This window comes from Saccoglossus kowalevskii, chromosome 5, assembly GCF_978046115.1.
Source record: "Saccoglossus kowalevskii chromosome 5, keSacKowa6.1, whole genome shotgun sequence".
In the NCBI taxonomy this organism is placed as follows: domain Eukaryota; kingdom Metazoa; phylum Hemichordata; class Enteropneusta; family Harrimaniidae; genus Saccoglossus; species Saccoglossus kowalevskii.
Window position 1 is genome coordinate 12,147,397 of NC_140645.1, and position 9,540 is coordinate 12,156,936.

Sequence of the window (9,540 nt, forward strand, 5' to 3'; positions counted from 1 at the left end):
GAAAACGTCTGAACGTCAGACATTCGACAACAACGATGTTTCTCGATTAATAAACTACAATTACGTGGTTAAAAGTCACGTCGGGCGTGTAGCATTTTGGTAGTAACGGTTTGAAATATTAATGCGATTGCCAAATTCGACATTTCTCAGTTTCATCACGTTCGGTTATTGTTTTATTTTCACCAATAATACTATGCTGTACGTACTAAAACAAAGTGTTTTATTTGTTAGTCGATTGGTCCAACTCAGCTCATAATAATGACGTCCAATCAGTGTATTGCGCCCTCAATATTTTGGATAGTGTTCTACGGACTCCCGAAAAACTTCAAGTAAAGAACTGTGAAACACTCCAAAGAACTGTGAGACACTCTACATAAAAGCTGAAGGATATATATATACCCGAACGAGAGACTGCACCATTGCACCATTTCTCACGCACACCATGGAACATGGGAATACTTTGGGTAATTTCTAGTAAAAGGTATATAATAAGTCAATTTATGAATGAATGCTGATAACATAATACAAGATTACAGACAAATTCGGAAAAGGATCGTCGTGACCCAAGTATTAATATGCTTTCCTTTAAACAATAGGAAAATAAAGAAAAACGCCGAGAATTGATAAGCTGAGATCCGGCGCATTGAACACATCTGACGTAACTGCCGGCCTGAATAATAATGTGTGAAAGTAGCGAAAAAAAAAATAACTGATGTCGAGACTCACTTCCTGTTATACTACAATCTGCAATTTCTTAATTTCCTTTGGCATCGAACATATATGCCTTCCTTGTTACTTTACTGAGTAATCATAATATTTAAAATGACTGCAGATTGGGTTTGGGCGTTCCAGTGGACGGACGTTTCGGCCAAGGATTTCTGCTAGGGCGGACTTTACCGTCCGTGGCTTTTTCTGTAAAATAAACGATCTTCATTATTTTAAATTCAAACCTACCGTTATATGTGTTGGTATCAGTTACTTTATAACACAACGTTTATCGTTCCTTACGAGATGCACAATAATAAAAGTACGTATAAGAATTTAATACACAGAACAACAATATAATTAATAGAAAATAAATAGAATTAAGCCGTCGCTGTATGAAAATCACACAACAACTTTCTTTTATCTCATTGAAAGCCTTGCAAAAAAGAGAACTGCATGATTTGAATGTTACTAGCCCGAAAGATTATGAAATTAAATCTGACGGTAAATAATGAAATCAAGCACTTGCATACAGGCAGGCAGGAAAACAAGAATGGCACGGTGATATTGTGCAGACAAGTACTCTCAAAGTGGAAACTAATTAATTAAGAACAACAGAATTAAAAAAGTAACCATTACCAGAGCATGTGTTAACAATAGACAATTTAATTTCAGCCTGAAGTCACAATGATTGCAATCATTCATTGTGAACATATAATTTTCCCGAAATACAATGCACTGACAATTTTACAATAAGACAAAACATCCTGAAATTAGAAAAATCAACACAAATTCTAACAAGTAATTGATTATGGATAGTTGGACTTCTATCAATTACTCAACATGCATGATCAATGTGGAAAAATTGAACTTCAACATTTTGTAATAATAATAAACTAATCTTTACCTTTGCGATAAACTGTACAGATTGAACAACTCAAATTAAAACATTCTTTTCCCAACAATAGTTTAACGATATTTCAACGGGAAACTAATTTGAATATCATGGGGCATGTCGAGAATACTTTGAATTATCCCAGTCTGGTTAATTTATTTTGTGACGACATTTTTAATGTAGCTCGCAAATGTTATCTTGATTCAATTTAGAATAGTAGGCGAGATGAATACAATTATTCCCCTGGCAAATAATTTCATCCATACGTTGCAGCCAAGACCACACCTGCTTCACGACCTTACTGCTTATGGATGAGTCGATGATTTTTTTGCTGTTTTTATGAAAATAAAACAAAAAAGAATTATTATTCTGTAAAAAATCTGTCATGGACGGATTGTGCATACTACATAAGTGAATTGGGACAAAATATCATAATTATTATGGAAGAAATATGGAAATATGTGCTCACTCATATCACCTGATATTACTTCGTAGTTAACATGAGGTTCATTTATATTGTTCTTAAAGACATGACTGTGTCGTGTACTAACGACTCCCGTTATTCATTAGGTTTTGTTTTCAAAGATTTTTCTTGTACTGAAAATTATTCTACACGGCCTAAATAAAACGATCTGTGGTTTTCTACTTTCATTAGATGTCAATATGTGACTACATTTAGTCCGCAAGATTAAGCTTTTATTTGGAAGACAAGATGTATTTGGAAGACAATATACAATGTAGAAGATATAATGTTAGATAGCATTGCAGAAATAGATGATGTGATTGCTAAATGTGTGAGACAGTGTGAGACCTGCTTATTGCAAATGAGAGGGCCGCCTACAGAACTCACACTGGACAGGGGTTCTTTCTCTGCTAGAATATGATAGACAAGACAATAATACTTGAAATGAAATATACCTCTCAAAATAAATACAAGAAATACAGCACAGAATAATACAATGATTGAAGTTACTAAAATAGGGTATTGCGTAGGGAAGTGTACATTGGTGATAATAGGTGGAAATAGGTGACAGTCAATAGATTCTGCAACACAACGACGAAGAAATAAAGGGATCTTGTTTGCAATACGCTGGTATCCCAAAGAGCACCGGTGAAAGCAGGGGATAGCAGAAAAGTCTCACAGAATGATGATTGAAGCCTTGTCTCACAATATCGCAACAGAAACACACAGGGTACACAGTACTAATGATGGATTAAACTGTTCTCAGTTTGTCTAATTTATAGGCATGAATGACCCAGATTCAGGGACACAACCTGGGTGTCCACATAGACCAATCAACATGTGCTCTCGCTAGCAGCTGTGTCACGTAGGAAATTCAGTAAATCTTAAAGATCTTTGGTCGCATCTTGTTGTCCAGCTAACAAGGCGTAAGCCAGTTTCAATCAATTTACTATTCCCCGACAAACTCTCAAGATAGTGAAACATGCAGAGTATTTGGTGTCTATCTTATAAAATAACAGCAACAACATCAAAAATGATGTGGAGATTTTAGTCTAACCTTGTTGCCTGTTTATCAATCACCGACCAGACCAAGTATCAAGATAGCAAAGTGAAACTTATTGCATTGCGTCGTAAAGCACAGAACGAACGACTTCACAACCCTAATATGAATTACAATGAGCTGTTAACATTGTTACACCTTGTGAAATAGTTTTAACACTTCTATGGTTCACCGTTCATTGCTAGCAAGAATCATGGTGCCTTGAAATGTTTGGTGTATTTAAGTTGCCAGCTAGCCGAATGAAGTCTTGGAAATAAATTTTATTGTGGTACAAAATTGTATGAAATCGATGGGGGGGTGATGCAACTGAAAGAAGTGGTGCCCAGAACATTGAATGCAGAGACATGGAGAGCTTTGTACATTGCCACAGCTGAGCATAGCCAAAACTGTACAGTGAACTTCGACTGCAATAAGTGGGATGATTTGTCTAACATACCACAGTATTAGAACATTTAGTTACAAAAGATCACATGTTGTTACTTGTCACCAACTGCAAAATAATTGAACTGCCACACCAAATTTGTTCCTGCGTTGAACTTATCTTTTTGCGTATAGAGTTTCTGATGTTTGCCATACTGCACTTAAGATTTCTTATTATACATCTAGCCTAAACAAATTTAGCTGTGGTGAAATTGACCAAACAATCTCAGTAAGTTCAAGTAGAGAGCCGTGTTAACAGAGGCTTTTGTTTAAACAACATTTGGTGGTTCGTTCTTCAGATATGACTAAAAGACTTGCAAATCCTAGTCGAATCGTTTATGGACGCCTAAATAAAACAATTGATATATTGGTGTCATTAGTCCATTCTCCAGTCATGGATGTCAATTAATTTGTACACTCATCATTTAATGACATCAATATGAAGACATTTATTGACATATTTAAAGCACAATATCACCAAGTCATTTTTAAATCACACTTCACGTGCATTGAAAAACAAATGTTGTTAATTAAGTTCCTTGTGTTAAACATAAAACGTTAATAAGCAAACCCGACTCTGATGAATTTCTTAACGAGCAAACTTAGAAATAACTTTGGCAAATAAATGAATATGCCAAAAAATTGGGATACCGGAAATTTATTCAATAATACTGGTTTTGGGGTACGTTCACTCGGAGAATTTATAGTGTTCAGCACACAGGAACACCAATATATTCCCGTTTTTGAAGAGTACTTAAAAGTTGTGTGTTTCAAGAGTTTTGACATAGAAGTGTTTTTATGTAACGTAATTTACAAAGCAGTACACTGCAGGTTGTCTGGAAACTGTAAGTGTAACTGGAGTGTGTGAGCTACTCCACTAGTTAAGATGTCGATTGGTTGATAAATATCGCGCACTTTTAATCTGAATATGATAATTGTCCAAGCAATGAATGACAGTTGTGTTTGTTTTTTTCTCGTGTGTTGGGTCAACTGACACATGCGATGGTAAAGAAAGTGTAGAAGCCTGATTATTATTCATGACGTTGAAATATTTTCAGACGATAAATTTTGTAATAATAATAACAAGGGGGACCAATTGTGGTCAGTGCGCTAAAGCAATGACCCTAACAACATCCAACAAAATAAACAAAACCAATACAATTTGCATTTGTATCCCTCATTAGTATTTCGGTTATATATATCAAATCTATGATTCTTTTAAACAACATTACAAGTTAAAAAATGTCAAAGACGAATCTATAAATACCGTGATTTTTTTATGAAATTTATATATATTAGTTAAAATCTAATGATACAAAAAAGATAAATCCTTTTTAATTTTATATTGTTGATGTACTTTTCAAGAACATTAATACATTTAGTCATTATTCATCTTTGAACTTTAGATTGGAAATAATAGAACATCTGCATTTAGATTATGAGCCGATAGTTTCTATTTTACTGTTCCACAGTTTTAATTTTTCACATCTCTGTAGCAATATACTACTAATTCCTATCTATTAGGTATGTATTTTCAAGCTCATCCGATATTCTTGACCCTGTAGTGCGCATGAAACCTGTTTAAAGAGTCACTGTGTTTTTTACAACTTATAAACCAAAGGTTTTCTGCAGAACAACATTAACATTCAACGCTTATCAGCAGATGTCACGAGTACTAGCTACATAAAATATAACAGTCCGATTTCATTCATACTTGTATTCGACCATTCTCGAGGTGTGGTACAAGTGTTCTACTAGTTTCCTAGATATTCCTTTACAAATATGGCTTGACATGATGTTGCTATCAGTAGTTTTAGATATGGCTTGTCCGACTGTTATCAAACGCTCACGAATTGTTTGTGATACGATATGATATAGCAAAATGTTGGCTATATGTTGTTAACATGAGTTGTACTGTTCGGAAGATTACATATTTACTGCAGTTTTCCAATTAGTGTTGTTTCAGTATTATATAGGTTATCACTGTATGTAATTTAAATACATGGTAATGAACATCATAGAGTATAGCGAACTACATCATGTTTGTTATGTACATAACGTACCTGACACCCACGGGGAGAATCAAATATTGTGAGCGGAATGGAATGGTGGCTACACTTCAGATGACGTTGTTATTTGATGAGCGGAATAGTTCTATAAAAAACAGAAGGACGATATTTTGAGGACATTCCACCAACCAAGTCTATTCTCCCTTTGCACGCTTTATCTGTCGTTAGAAAGCAGAATGTCAAAGATTAATAGTCGGACTTAATATCGTGGCGTTTAAGGTCCATACATTTAGATGACAACAAATACAACATCAGTGCTAAGAGGACGTGGAATAATCGTATTATTGTTGTGTGTTGGCAGCAAATATTACTTGCCCAACAAGTCATAATCGACTCCGAAAAACCATAAGAACTGATTTACTGAAAGTGTGATGAACATTCTGTGTTAGTGGTGATCAAAACACTGTTGCTGAACTACACCAGCTGTTTGGCCTTCGTGGTAAGAAAAATTAAGTGGATATATTGTAGATAATATGATACTCAAAATGGTCCAGCTTAGATAACCATGGAAGAACCCGAAATGCATCGGATGAACGTCACTTTCGTTTGTACAAAACACCAACATCGAGGACTTTATTCTACTTTGGCGTCAATTAAATCTCAACTCTATAAGCAAAAAAATCAAATAGGTATAAATAATCCGGTGAATAATTAAACATAGACGCCTGGTAGAGTGGAGTAAATATTCTGTACAACATCTGAAACAACTCCGTCAGATCGGTAAAATCAACAAAACCATTCACTGATTGCCGCGGCTATTAACGCATTGTACATAGCTGTTTTACCGCTACTAGCGCGGTAGATGTCTTGTAAATTCACTCCTTCACCCATTTACTACAATTAAACAATATGTTTAACAACACAAACACGGATATGAAATGTATCTTTTAATTTCAATCATTAATTTTACCAGCACCAAATTCTGTGTTTATTCAGCTCTAGGCATGGCAGAAACTCGAATATTGCTGTTGATTTTTCTGGTTGCCACAACCATGGTTTTCTCTGGTGAAATCCGGACTACATCTTCGCAGTCAGATGACATTCAAATTAATGATAATCGTCAAATTGAGGAGAACAACCATGACAGTGAAATGAACAAGAGATATTGTCCACCACGTTGTTAAGCAGAATTGCGACAGTTTCGCATACAGTAAATGAAAAAAATGTTATCTGCAAAATAAATGTGTATATTTTCACTCATCGAGATAATACTTATTCTTAGTACAAACCGTGTAGCCGTGCTTTCACATTTTTGACACAAACTAACTACGGTTAGGACCATTGGAAACTAGGGCGATGGCAGAGGAAATAAAACACTACTGCGCTCACCGACCCCGCAGTTAAAAGTTAGAAAAATTAATCAAATTTCGAGAGAGAAAAACCCATATGTGTTTCCAGACTGTATTACGAGCTCAACATAAAAGGTTAAAAAATAGTAACCAAAGTTGTGAAAAACCAGTGTAAAGTTGGTAGATTTGGTTGTAAATGTTAGGTAAACCCAAACCCAGAACTTGAATCTTCGAAAAATAACTCAGAAGTAGATTGAAAACAAGCCCAGTATATGTGAACAGACCATTTTATCCGAAAATATATACAAGTTAATAATAGCGGGCAAAGTTGTGTAAAATGATTGCAAAGTTGCCAGCTTTGCTAGGAAATTTGACCTAAGTGGTTGTAAATTCGAAACTAGTTGTTGAAACTTCAAAAAAGCGACAAAAATCTAGTCATGGAACCTCAAATAGCGGAATTGTCGTCTGAAGCAAGTAGAGGTAAATGGGCAAATCAGAATAGTATGAAAAATTTTAGATTTGGTTTTAAATGTTCCGTAAGTGCTCTTCCTAGCAAACCCCATACTTGAATGTTAAAATAAGTACTCAAAATTTGATTGAATGCAAGCTCGATATACATAAATACGAACCGAATGTATAACAAACTAAGAAATAGCGTTCAAAATTATGTAAAGTAATTTGGGCAAATCAGAATAGTATGAAAAATGTTAATATCCAAAAGACTTTGTAAATTTGCACGTATTGTCAATAAAATCTTGCTGCATTTAGACAATAAAGCTGGCACTAATCTGTTGCAAAGATCAAGTAAAGGTGTCGAAAGTAATGGGAATGTTGGTAGATTTGGTTTTAAATGTTCCGTAAGTGCTCTTCCTACCAAACCCCATACTTGAATGTTAAAATAATTACTCAAAATGTGATTGAATGCAAGCTCGATATACCTAAATACGAACCGAATGTATAACAAACTAAGAAATAGCGTTCAAAATTATGTAAAGCAATTGCGAAGTTGCTAGCTTTGCTGTAAATTTGACCTAAATGGTTGTGTTTTCGAAACTAGTAGCAAAATGTTTAAAAAACGACAAAAACTACCTGGTCACCCTTTTTGATTACTCTAGATCGAGTATACTTACCCATTTTGTGTTTACATATTTCCAAATGTTTGGTCTACAACACAACAATCGTGAATTATTGGTGAAGGAAGTACAAGACGCTGGGTAAGTATCGCCCAGTTACGTCTTTCTCGTGGATAGCAAAACTATTACCAATTTCGTTACATAAAATTAGTATGAAGTGAAACCTTTATGACTATGCAATATCGATGTTATGTTCTTTCGTTTTTATTAGCAAGTATAATAGTACTCCAAAGCGTGTAATGGGTCAAACTGTGTCTTCGTTTTATTAATCTTGTTTTGTAGGAGAAAAAATAAAATTAGTTTAACGAATGCAGTCGCAGAACACCGAATATTTACGTCGATGTCGAAATCAACCACTTCGTATTTACTGTGCCTACGCCTGAATCAACGCTATAACATGATGTAATACTTGGTGATAACAATATAATTTGTAACTAATATATACATTATTACTTTTATATTGCAGTTATGATGTTGTAAAGGTATGTGAATAGATTGAAAACACCGCTAGGAATAGACAACTAAAAAGGTAATGTCAACGGAAAATTAGATGGCTGTGTTACTGTACATGTGCTCACGCTCTCAGCTTGAATATTTTATTTCACCATTCTCGCGTTTTCACATAATACTAAAATTAATTACTCGTCACACACATGTCATATATGTATGCACTAAATATTGTACATTTTATCTTAGAAGGCGTCTTCCTCAATATTTATGATTTTTTTGTTTTTTCTTACGCAGAAAAAAAAGTGTCGGCCCGCCCAATTGTCAGTACACTCTGCCTGTAACTGTGTTATCATTTGTCCGAGCTGTCTTGCCCATGAGTGTAAAAGGTGAATACTGGCCAGTTAGTAAAGTAATTTGAAACATTGAGTCTTATATAGTAATACATGTATAAAGGTAACTTTTTGCACCGTGTGGGATATACTTTCCTGCTGTTATATTATCAATTATACAATGTGCCTCTTAGTAATTATGGCAATTTGTTGTTTCTTCTAGCTGGATGCATACCATGTAATCAATCAAGAGTTTTGTACCACTGTATGTGATAGTATGTTGACGTCGCAAGGTTTCTAAAATGTATCTATGAGAGTGATTTTGTTTTCGATATTGAAATGTATGTCTTGTATGTTACCTGGCGTTTGCCTTTAATAGAAATAAACAATTATTTGAATATTTACGTTTGTTTGATATGAACTATTGGACTGTACAGTAGGTAGGTAGATAGCCACGACTCTAAATGAATGTTTCCCGGGACTGAAGACGAGTAATTTTCAACAAAAACAATCGTTTTGAGACATGACACGAACAAAATCGGGAATACAAATTTAACTGTTCATATTAACTGTGCAAAATATCGTATTCCTGTAGAGCACTTTCTCTAGACCAATCTGATTCATGACAACCGGTGAATTGTATAATAAAATAAAATAAAGATGGTATGGTATGAACACATTCATTATTTCCTATATTGTTGTAGACTATTTTATTAATATGCAATAT

The 9,540-nt window shown here is 34.5% G+C and overlaps 1 long non-coding RNA gene across 1 annotated transcript; it reads left to right on the forward strand.

Moving 5' to 3' along the window:
- The first annotated feature begins 8,769 nt into the window (after positions 1-8,769).
- LOC146745502 (uncharacterized) lies at positions 8,770-9,217 on the forward strand. Its single transcript, XR_014929495.1, has 2 exons — positions 8,770-8,870; positions 9,037-9,217. It is a non-coding gene; the product is annotated as an uncharacterized LOC146745502 (long non-coding RNA).
- Positions 9,218-9,540: the final 323 nt, after the last annotated feature.